Source organism: Triturus cristatus, chromosome 1_1 (genome assembly GCF_964204655.1).
Source record: "Triturus cristatus chromosome 1_1, aTriCri1.1, whole genome shotgun sequence".
NCBI classification, from domain to species: Eukaryota; Metazoa; Chordata; class Amphibia; order Caudata; family Salamandridae; genus Triturus; species Triturus cristatus.
The window spans coordinates 947,788,122-947,810,505 of NC_140579.1; the positions used below are offsets into that span (position 1 = coordinate 947,788,122).

Here is a 22,384-nt window from a genome sequence, read left to right on the forward strand (position 1 = left end):
TCACTGCGGTACCCTAAACTCTAAAACACTACCCCCAGCACGACCCCTACACTACCCAAACACCACTGCGCTACCCAAAACCCCAAAACACCCCCCCTAGCACGACACCCTACACTACCAAAACACCACTGCGCTACTTTAAAACCTAAAACAATACCCCCAGCACTACCCCCAACACTACACCTACCACACTGTGCTACCCTAAAATTTAAAACACTACCCCCAACACTAGCCAAACACCACTGCGCTACCCTATACCCTAAAACACTACTCCCAGCACGACCCCCTACACTACCCAAACATCACTGCGGTACCCTAAACTCTAAAACACTACCCCCAGCACGACCCCTACACTACCCAAACACCACTGCGCTACCCAAAACCCCAAAACACCCCCCCTAGCACGACACCCTACACTACCCAAACACCACTGCGCTACTTTAAAACCTAAAACAATACCCCCAGCACTACCCCCAACACTACACCTACCACACTGTGCTACCCTAAAATTTAAAACACTACCCCCAACACTAGCCAAACACCACTGCGCTACCCTATACCCTAAAACACTACTCCCAGCACGACCCCCTACACTACCCAAACACCACTGTGCTACCCGAAACCCTAAAACACTACCCCCAGCACAACCCCCTACACGACCCAAACACAACTGCGCTACCCTAAACCCTAAAACACTATCCCCAGCACTACCGCCTACACTACCCAAACACCACTGCGCTACCCTAAACCCTAAACACTACCCTCAGCACGACCCGCTATGCTACCCAAACACCACTGTGCTACCCTAAACCTTAAAACACTACCCCAACACAACCCCCCACACTACCCAAACACCACTGTGCTACCCGAAACCCTAAAACACTACTCCCAGCACAACCCCCTACACTACCCAAACACAACTGCGCTACCCTAAACCCTAAAACACTATCCCCAGCACTACCGCCTACACTACCCAAACACCACTGCGCTACCCTTAACCTAAAAGACTATCCTCAGCATGACCCCCTACACTACACAAACACCACTGTGCTACCCTGAACCCTAAAACACTACCCCCAGCACGACCGCCTACACTACCCAAACACCACTGCGCTACCCTGAACCCTAAAACACTACCCCCAGCACGACCGCCTACACTACCCAAACACCACTGCGCTACCATAAACCCTAAAACATTACCCCCAGCATGACCCCCTACACTACCCAAACACCAATGCGCTACCCTAAAACACTACCACCAGCAAGACACCCTACACTACCCAAACATCACTGCGATACCCTAAAACACTACCCCCAGCACGACCCCCTACACTACCAAAACACCACTGCACTAATCTAAACCCTAAAACATGACACCCTACGCTTCACAACCACCACTTCACTAACCTAAATGCTAAAACACTACCCCCAGCACGACCCCTATACTACAAAAACACCACTGCACTGCCCTAAACCCTAAAACACTACCACCTACACTACACAAATACCACTAAACTACTCTAAACCCTAAAACACTACCCCCAGCACGACCCCCTTCACTACACAAACACTAATACACTAGCCTAAACCCTAAAACACTACCCCAGCACGACCCCCTATACTACACAAACACCACTGCACTACCCTAAACCCTAAAACACTACCCCCAGCATGACACCCTTCACTACACAAATACCACTGCGCTACCTAAACCCTAAAACACTACCCCTAGCACGACCCCCTACACCACCCAAACACCACTGTGCTAAACTAAAACACTACCCCCTCATGACCCCTACACTTCCCAAACACCACTGTGCTACCCTAAAACACTACCCCCAGCACGACCCCCTACAATACCCAAACACCAACGCGCTACCCTAAACCCTAAAACACTACCACCAGTACGATACCCTTCACTACCCAAACACCACAGCGCTACCTAAAACCCCAAAACACCACCCCCAGCACGACCCCCTACATTACCCACACACCACTGCGCTACCCTAACACACTACCACCAGTACGATACCCTTCACTACCCAAACACCACTGCGCTACCCTAAACCCTAAAACACTACCACCAGCATGACATCCTATACTACCCAAACACCACTGCGCTACCCAATATCCCAAAACGCCACTTTCAGGGCGACCCCGCTACACTACCCAAACTCCACTGCGCTACCGTAAACCCTAAAACACTACCCCAGCACGACCCCTACACTATAAAAACACCACTGCGCTACCATTAACCTTAAAACTCTACCCCCAGCACGACCCCCTACACTACCTAAACACCACTGCGCTACCCTAAACCCTAAAACACTACCCCAGCAGGACCCCCTACACTACCCAAACACCACTGCGCTACCATAAACCCTAAAACACTTCCCCGAGCACGATCCCCTATACTACCCAAACACCACTGTGCTACCCTACACCCTAAAACACAACCCCCAGCACGACCCTCTACACTACCCAAACAACACTGCCCTACCCTGAACCGTAAAACACAACCCCCTTCATTACACAAACACCACTGCACTACCCTAAACTCTAAAACACTACCCCCAGCACTACTCCCTAAACTACACAAACACCATTGCACTACCCTAAATCTACCCCCTACACCACCCAAACACCACTGCACTACCCTAAACCTTTAAACACTTCTCCCAGCATGACCCCGTAGACTACCCAAACATCACTGCACTACCCTAAACCCTAAAACACTACCACCAGCACAATCCCTTACAGTACCCAAACACCACTGCACTACCCTAAACCCTAAAACACTACCACCAGCATGACATCCTATACTACCCAAACACCACTGCGCTACCCAATATCCCAAAACGCCACTTTCAGGGCGACCCCGCTACACTACCCAAACTCCACTGCGCTACCGTAAACCCTAAAACACTACCCCCAGCACGACCCCTACACTATAAAAACACCACTGCGCTACCATTAACCTTAAAACTCTACCCCCAGCACGACCCCCTACACTACCTAAACACCACTGCGCTACCCTAAACCCTAAAACACTACCCCAGCAGGACCCCCTACACTACCCAAACACCACTGCGCTACCATAAACCCTAAAACACTTCCCCGAGCACGATCCCCAATAATACCCAAACACCACTGTGCTACCCTAAACCCTAAAACACAACCCCCAGCACGACCCTCTACACTACCCAAACAACACTGCACTACCCTGAACCGTAAAACACAACCCCCTACATTACACAAACACCACTGCACTACCCTAAACTCTAAAACACTACCCCCAGCACTACTCCCTAAACTACACAAACACCACTGCACTACCCTAAATCTACCCCCTACACCACCCAAACACCACTGCACTACCCTAAACCTTTAAACACTTCTCCCAGCATGACCCCGTAGACTACCCAAACATCACTGCACTACCCTAAACCCTAAAACACTACCACCAGCACAATCCCTTACAGTACCCAAACACCACTGCACTACCCTAAACCCTAAAACACTACCCCCAGCATGACACCCTATACTACCAAAACACCACTGCACTACCCTAAACCCTAAAACACAACCCCCTACACTACACAACCACCACTGCACTAACCTAAATGCTAAAACAATACCCCCAGCATGACTCCTATAACACACAAAAACCACTGCCCTACCCTAAACCCTAAACACTACCACCTACACTACAGAAATACCACTGCACTACTCTAAACCCTAAAACACTACCCCATCGCAACCCCCTACACTACATTAACACTATGGGCCCGATTCACAGAACTAACTTAAGACAAAATCCTAAACTTACTACCATTTTGGTATTCACAGAAGGTAGTTACTCATTTCGGTATTCGCAGAAGTTAGGAGTCCTCACTTTAGGACTCCTAAATGCCTTCTGTGAATACCGAAAGTCTTAAAGTTAGGATTTTTCTCAGTTTAGGAGTCCTAAAGTTAGGAGTCCTAACTTTACTACTCCTAAACTGGGGAAAATCCTATTTTTAAGACTTTTGGTATTCACAGAAGGCATTTAGGAGTCCTAAAGTTAGGAGTCCTAACTTTACTACTCCTAAACTGGGAAAAATCCTAATTTTAAGACTTTTGGTATTCACAGAAGGCATTTAGGAGTCCAAAAGTTAGGACTCCTAACTTCTGTGAATACCGAAATGAGTAAGTGCCTTCTGTGAATACCAAAATGTGTAAGTGCCTTCTGTGAATACCAAAACTGTAGTAAGTTTAGGATTTTGTCTTAAGTTAGGGCCCGATTCACAGAACTATTATACTACACTAAACCCTAAAACACTACCCCCAGCACGACCCCTACACTACACAAACACCACTGCACTACCCTAAATCTACCCCAGCACGACTCCCTATACTACTCTAACACCACTGCACTCCCTAAAAATTTTAATAAAACTACCCCCAGCATGAACCCCTACACTACACAAACACCATTGCACTACCCTAAACCCTAAAACACTACTACCAGCACAACCCCCTACACTACCCACACATCAGTGTGCTACCATAAAACACTACCCCCAGCACTACCCCCTACACTACACAAACCTAACTGCACTACCCTAAACCCTAAATCTACCCCCATCATGACCACCTACACTACCCAAACACCACTGCACTACCCTAAATCTACCCCAGTACGACCCCCTACACTACCCAAACACCACTGCACTACGCTAAACCCTGAACACTACCTCCAGTATGACCCCCTACACTACTCAACCACCACTGCGCTACCCTAAACCCTAAAACACTACCCCCAGCACTACCCCCAACACTACACAAACCCCGCTGTGCTACCCTAAACCCAAAAACACTACCCCCAGCAGTACCCCCTACTCTACCGAAACTCCACTGCGCTACCCTAAACCCTAAAACACTAAAACACTACCCCCAGCACGACCCCTACACTACCCAAACACCACTGCGCTACCCTAAACACTAAAACCCTACCCCCAGAACAACCCTTACACTACCTAAACACCACTGCACTACCCTAAATCTACCCCCGCACAAACCCCTACCCTACCCAAACACCACTGCGCTAGCCAAAACCCTAAAACACTACCCCCAGCACGACCCCCTATGCTACCCAAACACCACTGTGCTACCCTAAACCCTAAAACACTACCCCCAGCACGACCCCCTACGCTGCCCAAACACCACTGTGCTACCCTAAACCCTAGCCCCAGCATGACCCCCTATGCTAATCAAACACCACTGCGCTACCCTACACTCTAAAAAACGACCCCCAGCACTACCCCCTACACTACCCAAACACCACTGCGCTACGCTAAACCCTAAAACACTACACCCAGCATGACCGCCTACACTACACAAACACCACTGTGCTACCCTAAACCTAAAACACTACCCCCAGCATGATCCCCTACACTACCCAAGCACCACAGCGCTACCATAAACCCTAAAACCCTACCCCCAGCACGACCACCTACACTACCCAAACACCAATGCGCTACCCTAAACCCGTAAACACTACCACCAGCATGACACCCTACATTACCCAAACACCACTGCGCTACTCTAAACCCTAAAACACTACCCCAAACACTACACAAACCACACTGTGCTAACCTAAACTATAAAACACTACCCCCAACTCTACCTAAACACCACTGCGCAACCCTATACCCTAAAACACTACACCCAGCACAACCCCTACACTACCCAAACACCACTGCTCTACCCTAAACCCTAAAACACTACCCCCAGCACGACCCACTACACTACCCAAACTGCACTGCGCTACCATCAATCAATCAATCATCATAGGCTTTATTTCGATATAAAAATATCTTAAAAAGCAGTACATTTGGCACAGAACAATAAGACAATAAAAGTGGCCAATACATTAACATACAATTCATTATGCAAATGACCCCAATAAATTAGATAAAATCATTTAAGAACAAATTAAACAAGATAGGAACGCCTAGATGATCTAATGCGCCAGGCCCAACCCAGGAACTTAGCTATGCCGCAGGCATAAAGTGGGCGTGGATCATTTTTTAAAACACGTAAGGCCTCCTTAAAATGCCTTGTCCCAAGTTCTCTACATAGTGGTTTTAACCATCTACTACGGGGAAGGGCATAGGCCGTACATTCAAAAAACAGGTGCGGGATTGACTCTATCCTATGCTCACAAAATGGACACATGGAGGTGGTTTGGGTCAAGTGCTTCCACCTAGAGGTAAGATCCCCGACGGGGAGTAGGCCTATCCTAAACTGAAAATACAGTGCCCTATCACAACGCTTTGTGACGATGTCCAGATATGGTTCACAAAGGGGCATATCTTTTATTAGTAGGAAGTCCAAGGAGGTTCTACACAATTTAAAATTACTAGATCTGCTATCAGCTACCCAATTCCAATATAATTTCTTTAACACAGGTATTGGGGGAGCAGTTCTATTAACCCAGGCATTGCCAAGACCCATGTTGAGAAGAAGACGCTTAACTTCTCTCAACCAATGGATCTTGGACCAACCCGGCGACTCCAGCACATCAGTTAGGCCATCCGCAAAGCAAGACAACTCTGGGACTCTCCAGATTCTTGCCCATAAAAGAAGAGGGCGGAGCCTAGCCTGGTCGCTAATTGATCTTAACCCCATGTCTAATAGCAGAGGGAGGGTTGGGGTGCTATAGGGAAGCCCCATTAAGTCTTTCAAAAACTTACTTTCTGAGCGAGACAACTGATCCACCTTGTGTGTCCCCCAGAGTTCGGCCCCATATAAAACTGCACTGACACCCCTAGCCCTGTAAATGTCAAGAATTGGTGCAATGGGTTTTAGGGTTGAGGCACGTTGTTCCTTAAGAAGGACACCCAATACCCTTTTATGAGTCCGCAACATCTTGTGTAGATGACATTCCCAACTCATCGAATCACAGAGGCGGATACCAAGATAGTCAAACTCAGTAACCCTCTCTAGGGAAACAGCATCTAAAGTTGGCGGTTTAATGGTCTTTTTTGGAGGGTTGAGAACTAGATACTTTGTTTTCCCAGTATTGATAACTAGCCCCCTTACATCACAAAAGGGATTTGAAGCTAGATAGCAGACTCTGCAGGCCTACCGGGGTTTTGGAGATCAGGAGGGTATCGTCTGCGAATAGGAGAGTAGGTATTCTTCTACCAGCCAGGGATGGTGCATCTGATGGAACTTTCGATAGGTAGTCCACCACTCCATTCACATACAAGGAAAACAGAGTGGGGGCTAAAACACACCCCTGGCGTACTCCTCTATTTACAGGTATTCGGTTTGTTTTTTGGCCCTGGTTACCCCACCTGATCTGCGCAAAGTTGTCGGCATGCAACTTTACCAATAAGCTTAAAAGGTAGGGAGGCACACCCAGGTCATTCAGCACACCCCAAATCTACCCCCGCACTACGCCCTACACTACGCAAACACCACTGCGCTGCCCTAAACCCTAAACACTACCCCCAGCAGGACCCCCTTCGCTACACAAACACCACTGCGCTACCCTAAACCTTAAAACACTACCCCCAGCACGACCCCCTACACTACCCAAACACCACTGTGCTACCCGAAACCCTAAAACACTACCCCCAGCACTACCCAAACACCACTGCGCTAACCTAAACCCTATAAAACTACCCAGCAGAACCGCCAACACTACCCAAACACCACTGCGCTACCCTTAACCTAAAAGACTACCCTCAGCATGACCCCCTACACTACATAAACACCACGGTGCTACCCTGAACCCTAAAACACTACCACCAGCATGACACCCTACACTACCCAAACATCACTGCGGTACCCTAAACTCTAAAACACTACCCCCAGCACGACCCCTACACTACCCAAACACCACTGCGCTACCCAAAACCCCAAAACACCCACCCTAGCACGACACCCTACACTACCCAAACACAACTGCGCTACTTTAAAACCTAAAACAATACCCCCAGCACTACCCCCAACACTACACCTACCACACTGTGCTACCCTAAAATTTAAAACACTACCCCCAACACTAGCCAAACACCACTGCACTACCCTATACCCTAACACACAACACCCAGCACGACCCCCTACACTACCCAAACACCACTGCGCTACCCAAAACCTTAAAACACTACCCCCAACACAACACCCTACACTACCCAAACACAACTGCGCTACCCTAAACCCTAAAACACTACCCCCAGCACTACCGCCTACACTACCCAAACACCACTGCGCTACCCTTAACCTAAAAGACTATCCTCAGCATGACCCCCTACACTACATAAACACCATGGCGCTACCCTAAACCCTTAAACACTATCCCCAGCACGACCCCCTACACTACACAAACCCCACTGTGCTACCCTGAACCCTAAAACACTACCCCCAGCACGACCGCCTACACTACCCAAACACCACTGCGCTACCATAAACCCTAAAACATTACCCCCAGCATGACCCCCTACACTACCCAAACACCAATGCGCTACCCTAAACCCTAAAACACTACCACCAGCAAGACACCCTACACTACCCAAAGATCCCTGCGGTACCCTAATACATTACCCCCACCACGGCCCCCTACACTACATAAACATCACTGCGGTACCCTAAACCCTAAAACACTACCCCCAGAACGACCCCTACACTACCCAAACAGCACTGCGCTACCCTAAACCCTAAAACGCTATCCCCAGCACGACCCCATACACTACACAAAAACCACTGCACTACCCTAAACCCTAAAACACTACCGAAGCACGATCTCCTATACTTCCCAAACACCACTGTGCTACCCTAAACCCTAAAGCACTACACCTGCATGACCCCCTATACTACCCAAACACCACTGCACTAACCTAAACCCTAAAACACTACTCGGCACGACCCCCTACACTACCCAAACACCACTGCAGTACCCTAACCCCTAAATCTACACCCAACATGACACGATACACTACCCAAACACCACTGCACTACCCTAAACCCTAAAAAACGACCACCTACACTCTACAAACACCACTGCACTACCCTTAACCATAAAACACTACCACCAGCATGACCCCTTCACTACCTAAACACCACTGCACTACCATAATCCCTTAAACACTACCCCCAGCATGACCCCCTACACTACCCAAACACCACTGTGCTACCCTAAACCTTAAAACACTACCCCCAGCATGACCACCTACACTACCCAGACACCACTGCTCTACCATAAACCCTAAAACACTACCCCCAGCACGACCCCCTACACTACCCAAACACCACTGTGCTATCCTAAGCCCTAAAACACTACCCCCAGCACGACCCCCTACACTATACAAACACCACTGCGCTACCATTAACCTTAAAACTCTACCCCCAGCACGACCCCCTGCACTACCTAAACACCACTGCGCTCCCCATTCACCTCTGTAGAAGCCAGACACTGCACCAATTCAGGAAGGACCTCAAGACCTGGCTCTTCGAATGACCCAACGGAGCTGCTTCACGCACCCCCCCAGCACCTTGAGACCCTAACAGGTGAGAAGCGCTCTCTACAAACGCTGATTGTTTGATTATGTGCACGAGTATTGGGAATTACCGACACAGAAGTTTTAGTTTGTGGCTCTGACTGTGAAGATGCCTTAAGCCGCTCATTGATTTACAAGGACATTTCTCTCCATGGGACATGCAATATTTCAATTGTCGTGTCCTTGAGGTTAGTCCCATCATGTATACACTGATTACATAGATTTTGTACCATCCACTCGACATAACGGTCTTAGATGGGTGACCTTTTACCTAGTAGCTTACTTCTGTCTCTCCGACATCAGGCTCTTGGTACCATATCTTAATCCCTGCACCTGACGTACATAAACATGTCCCAAGACACTGTAGATTTATTCTGTATAAGGGTCAACAACCTTTTTTTTCTTCCATGGCCAACAGCCAGCTGTGCATGATCATGTTTGTTTAGAAAAGGATTAGCAGAGGATTAGCAAATGTTTTTAAAACATGATTGATTCTGGAATAACCCTGAAGTGACCACTTTAGTATAAAAGACCCCCACTCCCCCTTTCAAGACAGAGGAGAATTCCTTCCAGGCTGGACCTGAGACTCTGCAGGCTGATCCTTCGACAGGCAGCGACCCGACATCTCTTGCGGGGTGCCATCCTCGATGCAGAGACGGGGTCCTTCATACAGAACCATCAGGTGAGGGGTCAGTCCTTCCCCCGGAAATTCTTGGGCTCCATTAAGTTCCATTAGGACATATCCTAGCACTTACACATACATGCTTGACCTACACATCTAGGCTAGGCACAGTTAGGTAGGCTATGCATCGTAGGAGTACACCAATGCTATTGTTTTATATAATCTGATTTTATTCATCTTATTAGCACTATGGTTGAAATGTATCTGCTATTTACGATATTAATACTAGCGATCACATTTGCCTGCTCCTGTCTTTTGATTGTCGCAGCTAACATGTTTCATACTAGACTGACGCTTGACCAATAAATAATTATTGGAACGATTCCAATCGTCCTTCTATGTATTCTGAGAAAAGCAAGCACGAGTGACTGAGCGAAAGATACCATATTGTTTCCACGATGCCTGAGGAATCAGGGTTGTCCTGTTCAGTGGTTGCCAGAAACTATATATACCACTGTAGAATACAGGGGGATGGTAGTGGCATGTAGAGCTAGCTGGTCTAACATCTGACTCATCCTGTGGGGGTGTCCAGAGTCTGTCTGCACACCAAGCCCTCAGTTTAGGTCATCCAAAAAATGCAGGTCCTGGGGGCTCCTATGAACTACATGACATGGCGCCGCCAACGTTGGTTAGGTTCTTATATTAATAGTAAAATCTGAGTAGTTCAGTTGTGCTTTGTCAGACAATCATACTCACATTTTCCAGAGACATCTGAAGTGGGAAGGTTATACCGCCTCAGCTGAGCAGGCACACCCTGTGTATTGGCTGAACGTTTTAACCCCTTCAGCGCTCATGACGGAACCACTCCGTCATGAGCCATGGGTGCCGTGTGCTCATGACGGAGTGGTTCCGTCATGCTGCGGCCGCTGGCCGCCGCTCCTCCCACGCTGCGCTGATTCCCCGCCTGTGCGGGCGATTAGCGCAGTGGGCGGAGTCATTACGGAACAACTCCGTCATAAGCACAGCTCAACCGTGGCTCATGACGGAGTGGCTCTGTCATGAGCACAGCGCCACTGCGCTGCCCCCAAACCCCCCCAGCGCTGCGGCGGAATTCCCGCCGCAGCCAAGGGGTTAAACAAGCTTGTAAGGATTAAAAGTTCCCCTATTGTGCTAAACCCTACCTCTTAAAACCTTTACTTTCTTCTCCTTTCAAAATGACTGACCCCGCAAATAGCTGTGGAAGTGAAGAAGGAGACTAACGCTCTTCACATTACAGAAAACTGCTTACAGGCAGTAACTCTGAAATTGTTAGAACATAGACTACCTGCAACAGGTGGCCATGTTACCTTCGTTATTGAAGGACACAACACAAGGTGTTCGGATCAGAGGTATTCTATATATGGGTGAAATTCCCACCAGCAGATCCACAGACACTATTATTTCACAAACACATTGAAGTGGATCCACAGGAAAAATACATCCCATACGAGGACATTGAAGTCCTGTTGACTTACTAGCAACATAGAGACTGGTTTAAAGCCGACCTAAAACACAAAACTTCAGTCGTAAGACTCGGCCCACTCAGCATAGGAGAAGCGACGCAGCCAGTCTTAGCGGCATACACTCCACATCCTGAGATAGACACTCTCCCAGTAGGGGAAGGGCATACACTTTAAAAAGAAGTATTAAGGCTATACAGACATATTGTCCAGTTCATCATTCAACCTGTGAGAGCTGCTCCACATGATGCAGTCCAGTCCCACCACACACCAACAATAACGCCTCAAACACTAAAAGCAGTGATGGGTGTGTTCCCATCAAAATGGGATCAAGTACCTTTCTGGATTGCCCAGAAAATAGCACAGCTGGAAACAGTATTTCCCCATACGGGTCCGCAGGAAAATCACAATGTTAACAATTTGCTTGCCAATGGAAATGGTTCCCTCAATTGAGGATTGTACCACATGGGGAACAATCTTTGCTGTAGTATATATAAGAGTACATGGTAACCCAACCATATCAGTTATTCCTGAAGTATTGAAACAGATACAGAATGAGTACGGGGCAGGACCTGCCCTGGACTTGGGGATGAAACTGATGGGTAATTTTGACCAAGTCTTGACAATTATGCTGAGCAACATCAAGGGGAAGCAGCAGCGGTGGATATACACCAACGCCTAAGGGGAACACCTCCCGTGAACCAGGAGCGTGAATTACCAAAAATGATCGAAGAAACCTTTGCTACATTAGGTAGAGATAGTTTGGGAGCCAAACCAGGGAAACCAGTGGTAAGTAATTCTGACAAGGATAACTTAAAGCAAGCACCCACTTCTTCTAAAAAGAAATGGGATAATAGCCAGCCAAAAAATAATAATAAACACTTCATGATCAAGGGGTGGGTCTCCCCAACGGGAGTCCTCTGAAAAGAGTTACAACCTTAGGAATCGTGATAACATTAGGAAACCTGACCGGTATCAGGATCATCAAAAAGCTCATGGAGGCAAGGACGGTCAGAACAAAAAATTGAAGATCGACCAAAGGGAAAAAGGGAAACACACTGCATTCAGATTTCATTATCAAACCGGAAGAGCAACCTAAAGCAAAGACTCAATTCAAAAAGAAGGAAGTAGCTGGCTTAAAAATTAGAAATGCCCAGGTTACTGAGGACTCAGCTACTGAACGGGGAATGGGCTCTGACGATGCTAGAGAGCACGACAGAAGTAACAATAGCTCGCCAGAACCTAAAGGAATTTCTGGTGACAGCAGTATTGAATGAATACATCACGATGGAAACACCAAATACACGAGTGAGTGTCCCACACTGTCTACACAAAATTAATCTCCGAATTGAGGGGGACATCTCAAGAAAAATTAAAGGTCTGTTTTGGGAAAATGTGACATTTGGATATGACATCCTGTTAGCAGAAAAAGATTGGCTGCCTGAATTTATAATGGATTGCCCAAAAGGTGAACGTCATTTTGCCTGCTTTTTCCGACCTCGTTCCTGTTTCTATTGCTAGAGCGGAAGACCGGGAGAAAAACGAGGGAACAAAACTTATATCGGTATCCTCCCTGCGTTGCAGACCCGTCTTGATGGAGAAGGTAAAACAAAATTTTGTATACCCCCCATTCTGCATGTTTACACTAATGAGAATAATCAATTAATTATAATAAGTATTAATGTGTTTGTTTGCTATCTAATCAACCCTACTAATGTATGAATTACACATGGGATTTGCATTTGCATGGCTAAAATAATTTGTTGCTTTTGTGATGTAATCGTAAGTTGCACCAGATGACATCATTGGGTGAGTATAAACGCTTTAAATGTCGCCAATATGCTAGATAATTACACACACATAAGGGAATTAGTGAGGGTTAAAATTTTATTCGTTATTTCCATGTTTTAATTACTTTTTGTGTTTGGTTTGCTCAAGTTGACCAATTTGGCCTATGATAAAATGGCCGACTCATGGACGCGACAAAACAGCTACCATTCCACGAGGTTTTCGACTAAGTGCGCATGCTCCAGGCTCCTGAACAAGTGGCCTCAAGATGACCCACACAGCCTGTACCCTGACAAGGTCGTGACTGGACTACTGCTAAGAGCTTTAACAATGGACAATTTTCATAAACCGGATGGATCATGTCTGACAGTGTGACATCATAGACTTTGGGAAACCGAAACGGATGATCTTAACCATCCAATCAGAAGTGCCAAAAACTGACTTTTGCTACATTTTGTCATTAATTTCATTACCTGACGTTATACTGACGGAGAGGACGGTGACACTGCAGGACAGCTGTTCCCTGAATCTTTGACAGACTAAATTGCTGCCCATTTTCCTGATGAACTGAGGACTCTTAGACTGATGGGCATTGATCGATGCGGACACGTTTATGGTCCAGGCCAATCTATGGGACTGTAGCGTGCTGCATGACGAATTGATTGACTTAAGAGGACGACTAATAGCCAGATTAGGTAACTATGATGTTCTGTGGATTGATTAAAATTCTTACTAAAATTTTGCATTAATTAGATAAAAATATTATTGCTTAACAAGCAAATATTTTGGGTTATTTATTATCGTCCGAATATAAATGAAAAGGATTAGAATCACTTTTCCAAATTCAACTAAATTGATCCATCGACTAAGTGGAAGGAAAATCTTGAGATTCAGGATCAAGATGTGCTAGATTAAGGATATTTAGTGTATGTTTATGTAAATAGAATTTCTTTAGATTATAAGATATTCTTTTCACGCCAGCGTTTGGAACATCTATCTCTCCAGTAAGAGCAGACCAAATGAGTGTGTGTGTGTGTGTGTGTTGGTGTTATGGGCCCCACCAATGAATGTATTGAGTGAAAGCGTTAGTATGAGATCTGGTCTGTGACGAAGGGAGGATAGGAAATTTCACGCTGGAGCATCATCACACACTCTCATTCATACATGGATCCATTGGTGGAGCCCATAACACCAACACTCACACTAACTATTCAAGAGTCCGCACGCAGGAGGGATGAGTGGTTCACGCTCCAGAAATGTGAGGGAAACACCTTATAACCTATAGGGAAGGAAAAATCATTTACAAAATATACATTAATGCCCTCTCACCTATAGATCCTTAATCCAAAAACATCAAGGCACTCCTCCCACTTTGGTCGATGGACCAAATTAGTTGGATTGGTTGATGGCGATTTAGAACCAGCTAAAACACATTTTAAGACTTCAGAATCTATCTCTTAAATAAAACTCATGACTCATGAATTCACGTTAATCAATAATTGTTTATCTAATATTTCATAATGAATTTAAATTTTCATTTTGTCTCGTCAAAGTTTAGGAAGTTCATATCAATATTTGAGTACATTGCAGATCATTATATTTACCTAATCTGGCTATTTGGAGTCCTCTAATTCATTGGCTCTGCATAATTTTGTCGTAAATCGTCCGAAAGCAAGCCAAAGCTCAATAGTTCTTAGCTCGGAAGGTTAGAGTCCAAAACGTCAGCGTTACCGTCAGTATCAGCCAAAGCGTCAGAATCTCGAAAAGATGGAGAGAATATAGTAATCCCTGTCTATTCTACAAGTTCTTTTATAATAAAATGTAGTAAAGAAGATACAATATAATAATTTTGGACAGTCCTGATTGGCTGCTTGAGATCGTCCGATGTCAAATTTTAGTTGTCAGTACAGTTCGAGGGGTAATTTCATGAAATTGTTCAAAGTCAGTTTTTTCCGGTTTTATTGTAAGGTCGATTGTTTTCTAGGCTTGGCTGCTAGCCCACTCTGTCCTTGCTCGGGTACATTTCGGACCAAAGGTCGTTATGAGGTTTAGGAGAATCCTTGTGCGTGCGCATTTCACTCCGCGCCTCGTGGAAAAGTGGCCACTTCATCGTGTAGTGTCGGCGCCCATCTTGGTTTTAGGCCCAAGTGCTAATTTAAGCGAAACAAACACAAAAGTGTAATTAATACATAGAAATAATGAATCTAATGTTAACTCCTTACTAATCCCTCTATGTGCTTGTATTTATCTAGCGCAGTGTTTCCCAAACTGTGGTCCGGGGACCCCCAGGGGTCCCTGACACTTTCCAAAGGGGTCCGCAGGCAGCAGTTTAGAAAGCACTGCACTTGTATAATTTGCAGTTTTCCAGCAACAATAAAAGTGTCGATAACACCGTGATTAATGTACCTGCTGGAGAGAGATTAGAGTTTTGTCTTGTGGCAGCTTTGAGTTATCTAATGTATCACAGAGGGTTAATATGCCTACTGCAAAGAACGTGTACCATGCATTTTAAATAACAGTATTTTATGTGCATAGGCGAGTGGGTTACTGCTTTTGTCACAAAGATTATTTTGTTACTGTGCAGTACATAAGTGACAACCGTAATCTAGCACAGTGATGTATAAACTGTCATCGAAAGAGCTGCTTGCAAACTGCATGGTACAAGTTAGTAACGTATGTGTTTTTCCCAGTCTTTCATTATCCCGATGCTGCTAAAAAGGTTTACCAGGGTGGAAATACATTTTTATTGTTAAAGTCAATGCTAACCACTGTCTTATGTTCTGAATCCCGAGTTTTTTGTGCTTCTCCAGACCAAGCACTCTTTAAAAATGCCTACCAGTATAAATGACATGTGAATCCTACACCGTGTAGTCCCCTTTGCCTTATGTAACATTTTCTATACACTGATTTACACTTATGATTAATTGTCTCTATATGTGTGTGATGTAAAGTGATAATCATGTTGTAGACTGCACCTTTGTTTCCTAAATTTCTTTGGGGGTAGAGCCTCCCAAAGCCCCCTCTTTAGTGGTCAGGCACACTCTATGCACTTGGTGTGCACCGTATGGGGACTGGTCTAAAAACATTTGCCAGGGCTGCTTTGGGTTTCCGGTCTGGCCCTGGCAGGATTGGAGCCTCGTACTGTGAAATAAAACCAACCATTTAAAAGTTAGTCACAGAGATGCAGCACCAACCTTCCCATTAAAATTTTAGTTTTTTGCAAATTCTTTCAATATAAAATACTAAGGGGGATATTTACAAAAGAAGTGGTGGAGCGTGTCGTTAGCCTCTGTGGCTTAACGACACTCGCCGCCACTTCAGAAACACTGGGTTGCACCATATTTACAAGAATATAGTGCAGCCCTACATTTCGCCCTATGCTGGTGCTACGCTTAGCAGTGTAGCGCCAATGCAGGTACCCTTGCAACACAGTGCAAGGGTGTCTGCATGCTGGGGAAGTTTGTTTATGTAAAGGAAGGTCCCCCTTCCTGCACATAAACAATCTTGAAATGGGGTTTTGTCACTTGTATGTGTGCTGCTTAATGCAGCACACATGGAAGTTACAAAATGTCATTTTTTTTAATGATTATTTATGTGCCGGAAGGGTCACCTTCCTGAACATAAACAATGCAAGGGGTTTTGCTTTTTCCATGTGTGCTGCACAAGGCAGCACACATGGAAAAAGCAAAAATTAGGAGAAATAAAGCATTTCTCCTCGTTTCGCCAAGTTAAGCATCAAAATCAATGGGTTTTGCGGTGGAACGCCCACTGCAAAACCCACTACCCACCCCTTTCACGCTAAGCATTGCGTGAAAGGGGGCCTTATTTACAAGGCAGCATGTTAAGTGGCTTACCGCTGCCTTGTAAATAAGGCGAAGCCCCTATCGACACGCGAACGTTGCAAAAAGTGATGTTTCCATGGTGGTAGGGGTTTGTAAATATGCCCCTAAAATCCTTAGTAATTCGAGTATTTGTTTTGTGTGCACACATGTGTTTATTTTTTTCGAATTACAGTTTTAACGTTTGAAATTTAAATCATACAAATTGCTTGGGGGTCCCCGACTTCCAGTGGTGACTCAGTGGGGTCCTCAGGAGTCAAAAGTTTGGGAACCACTGATCTAGCGTATAGCAACATTTAAAGCCATTATATTCAACTTTTCGGTCCTCTTCTTGGGCAACATTACAAAGCAACATATATATCATGCAATATTCTAATTACCACTTATACTATTGTTAATATGCGTACAGATTTTAGTCATAAAAAGTTATTTTAGCCATGCAAATGCAAATCCCACGTGTAATTCGAATGTTAATTATGTTGTTTAATAAAACATGCAAACTTGTTTAATAATGTTATAGTTAATAGATTATTTAATTAGTATTTTCATACAGGATAGGGGAGGTATACAAAATTTTGTACTACCCGCTCCATCAATCCCCCCTTTGGTGATTTTATCACCACACCATTAACATTTTGTATCAATTTTGTCATGAAAGCAAAATGAATTCTTTAGTTTAGTTCACATCTCTGTTTCCTCAATTTCTTCTCTTCTTGCTGTTTTATACATATTATCTTTCATCTCTTCTAATTCTACTTCTTCAAATTCCCTCTCCTGTCTCTTATTCTGTCTTCTTTTAGAATGATCTCTTTTTAACTTTTTCTGAATTTTCTTCCTTTTGTAACATAAACATCCTAGTCTTAAAATTAATACTAGAAAAATCACACATGTTGATGGAAATAAGATCCTACCTATAAATGTACTATCTAAGTTAAATACATCTTTAATGGAAGAAAGTTTCATTCTAATCTTTTCCCAAACACTTTCAACCTCCAGTGGTGTAATTTCCTCATGCAATTCAGTTATATTTTTAATGTAGATCTTCAGATCTTTACTTTCGTCCGGAATGTAAGTACAAAAATGTTGAACCTAAAGCATTCCACAAACTCCACCCTCTTTTGCCAATAATATATCAAGGGCAAGTCGATTTTGCAGCACCATGGCAACCATTTCAGTATTTACCAATAAGAATCCTCCAGCGGTGCTTGTTGACAAGCGATCCACTACTGTTGACAATTTTCTAATTTTGTGTGCATTCAGAGATATTCCCACTGGAGGTATCAATGCTCCAAAGATGTCTCCTACAATTTCTGACCAAGATTCTCTTTTTCTACGTGTTAGTAGAATACCTAACTTATGTACACCATCTTCTCCTCTTCCCATGTGGAATATCTTAGGAAAAACCAGACCTACATAACATGTGCCATACCAATGGTCCGGCAACCGATAGTATGCCTTGTTCCCGCAGATGAAATATAACCCAGGAAAAACTGGATCATTTCCTCCTTTAAATCCCCATCCACCCATGATTCGGTATGTATCATGGCATTCACAAAGTAATTATAATATGCAGTTTGATTCCTTCTAATACACAACTTTCTTTTCTGAGGCCAATCTAAAGCCATTGTTGGACTATCTTCTCCTTTCAAATGCTTTTACATTTCAACATCCCAGACTGTCTTTTCCTCTCTTCCCTCAGGTACTTTCTTTTGCATTTTTAATCTCCTTTCTTCAACCATATCCAAGAACACTTTCTCCTCCTTCTTTAAACTACAAGTTAGATTATTCCTAAAAATAGATTCTAATGTTAATTCTTTATTTTCTAAGAAAAATTCACCTAATACCTTTGCAGGTTTCACTTTATTCAATTTGTTAATTACAGGTACTTGTGAAAATACATTATCTACATCTGAAAAGTAATATTCCAATTTCCCTATTTTGTAAAATAAACTAGCTATCACACTACATGTTATTCCATATGTTACTGGAAGGTGATGGGAGGTCACTCCTTCAGATACAGATGCAGGTAACTGCATGCAGACGTAGCAATCCCTCATATCCATTGTCTTTACATATTCATACAGTAGTTTCGAAAATACATTGTTAGAAAAATCATTTATACACCTGTCTTTAAGCAGATAATTTCTTTCTATTTTGTCGAATATACTTTTTGAATCTTTTCTATATTAGTTTTATTTTCACTATGTCCTTCTATTGTTTCTAATGGAACTTTAAATGATATCATCAAAGCTAATACACTCCACAGAAGCATTAGTAATCCTGTACAACAACAACACATTTTAAACCACCTTCTAAGGAACGTACATTTAGCTTTTCTACTTTCTGTGTTTGCCATTTTCGTAAAAATGATCAGTGTATTTTTACTTAGCCACTTCTATTTCACAACTAGTTTTGTCTAACCCAAGGCTCTAAGCACCTACTTGGTTCTATCAGTTATGTATTTTTCAGTATTTCATTGTCTTTTCATTTGCAACACTTTTTGTCTTATTCAGTTTGGCATTTGATCGTCTTTCACTTTTCTCTCTTAATCTTGATACAGAACTTCCTGAACATCCGTTTCTTCTCCAATATCGGACAAGATAACTCTCAGGATTTCCGATTCTTCATCTTCCTCAACCACTTCTTGTACCTTCACCTCTGGGTTTTCTTGGCTATCTGCCTCTTCTTTTATTTCAGGCAAGGCCACATACGTCCATTCTGGCGACTTATACTTCTGGTTAGGTTTTCTCGTTCTCTTGTTTTCCTCTTCTGTAGTTATTTTCTCATTTTTCGATTTTTCTTGACTGGATACTTCATTCACTTGTTCTGCTCTTGGTGAATTCACTCGTGTCAGTCTATATCTCAATCTCTTTATCTTGTTTGGTCAGATTTCATCTCTTGCTGGTCTTTTCGATTTATTTCCTTTATCATTCTTTTCAGTTCTCCATGCTCTTTTCCTCAGGACTCAACCTTCTGGTATTTCTTCCTCACTATCTTCTGACTCGGTTTCAACTTGCTTTTTGCTTTCAGCTGTTCTTCTTTCCGCCACTTCTTTTATTTCCCCTATTTCCCCTACTTCTGTCCCTCCTCGAGGTTCTTGCACACAATCTTCCTGCTGACTAACTGACCCTTCTTCTAACTGGATGTTTGAATTCCCTACAACTCCTCGGGGGTCTTTCGCAAGAATCTTTCCCTCACTTTCTGTAACTGGCACCTGTTCATCTATTTTTGTTATTTCAGGTGGAATTTCTCTCAGCTTTCCATCAGGAACTTCTTTATCAACAATTTCTTTGATTGTCTCCACTGCTTTTCTCTTTTCTCCAATGTACCTGTGCTTGTTCAGTCTCTGTCTGATCTGGTATCAGAAATCTGTAACTTCCTTCTCAAGGGGATATTTTCTGGAGCAACAATCAAATTTGGTTCAGACTCCCCCCCCCCCCCCCCCCCCCCCTTTCAGGATTTTCTCTATTTCTTGTTTCTTCAGTATCTGATTCAGAACTAGTCTCTGACTGTTCAAAATATTCTCATTCCTTGTTATCCACTGGATTTGGAATTCTCAATGTGTGACTAGCATGGATCCAGTTCTTTATTCCAGCACACTTCACAGCTGTTGTTGTGGTCAAAATCACTTGTCGTGGTTTTCCCCAATGTGGGACCAGACAGTTTCTTCTTTTGTGTACTTTAATTCTCACCCAGTCTCCTGGGCTCAGATCATGAGCTTGCTTCTTTTCAAGGGTGGTGGCATCCGATCCAACCTGATGAAACACAGAATGAACTGCGTCAGCCAGCCCCTTACAGTAATCCAACATCAAGTCACCAGTTATTGGCAACAACTTGTTGACTGGTATGAAAACATGTTGCATTGCTCTTCCCATGACAATTTCATGGGGACTCAGACCTGTGTTCCTATCTGGAATAGATCTAATAGTCATGAGTGCCAAAGGCAAGACATCAGGCCATTTCAAACCTGTGGCTAAACACATTTTTCCCAATCGGTTTTTAATAGTGCCATTCATTTGTTCCACCACACCAGAAGCCTCTGGGCGATAGGCACAATGTAGTTTCTGTTGTACATTCAATGCTTCACAAATCAATTTCATGATCTCATTATGGAAATGCTTTCCTCTATCTGATTCAATTGTGACTGGGAACCCGAATCTAGGTATGGATTCCCTCAAAAGCAATTTTGCTACTGTGATTCCATCACTCCTTCTTGTGGGATATGCTTCTACCCATCTAGAAAACAAGCCGACATCACTAGAACATACCTCAACCTGTTACAAGGAGGCATTTCTATGAAATCAATCTGCATTCTGGTGAAAGGCCCTCCTTCTCGACCTATCGTTCCTAGACTTACCACTGTCTTCCTTCCAGGATTGAACTGCTGACATATAAGGCATCTTTGACACAGGCTCTCAGCTACAATCCTGAATTTTGCATTGTATCATGTTTGTTTAAAGGACCTAATCATCGCGTCTCTCCCTATGTGTGCTTGTCCATGATACATCCGTGCCATGGCAGACACCATGCTATCAGGCATAACTGGTCTTCCATCTCGATAAACCCACACATGATCTGTTTCTCTGGGTGCACATCCTGCTTTTACCCATTGTCTCATTTCCTCATCTCCTGCTTCTTCCTGCAACTGCCTCACTTCTTCCCAGGTACTCACAATGTTAGTAAACAGTAGGGGGCAAGAATTCATTTCTCTTTCTTTCGCCCGGTTAATTGAATTTTGATTGCAAGCACAATATTGCGCTACATCGTTGGCGTACTTATTACCAACTGCGACATAATCCCCTGTCTGAACGTGTGCAGCACAATTCACAACGGCCAATTGCTTAGGCAGCTGTATCGCCTCAACTTCCCAACCACTTCAGCATTCTTTATAGGAGTTCCACTTGAAGTCAGAAATCCTCTCTGCCACCATATCTGACCGAAATCATGCACAACACCAAAGCCATACTGACTACCAGTTATCACAGTTACACTCGCATTCTTTCCCAACTTGCATGCTCTAGTTAAGACTACAAGTTCAGCAACCTGGGCTGATTTTACTCCTTTCAGGTAAGATGCTTTCATTACTGC

The 22,384-nt window shown here is 44.2% G+C and overlaps 1 long non-coding RNA gene across 1 annotated transcript in view; it reads left to right on the plus strand.

The window, feature by feature from the left end:
- Nucleotides 1-22,384, plus strand: part of LOC146871351 (uncharacterized) — a 173,975-nt gene that overhangs the window by 56,555 nt on the left and 95,036 nt on the right. Inside the window, exon 3 of the long non-coding RNA XR_014959547.1 lies at nt 13,191-13,272. This is a non-coding gene — a long non-coding RNA (uncharacterized LOC146871351). The remainder of the gene's footprint in view (nt 1-13,190; nt 13,273-22,384) is intronic.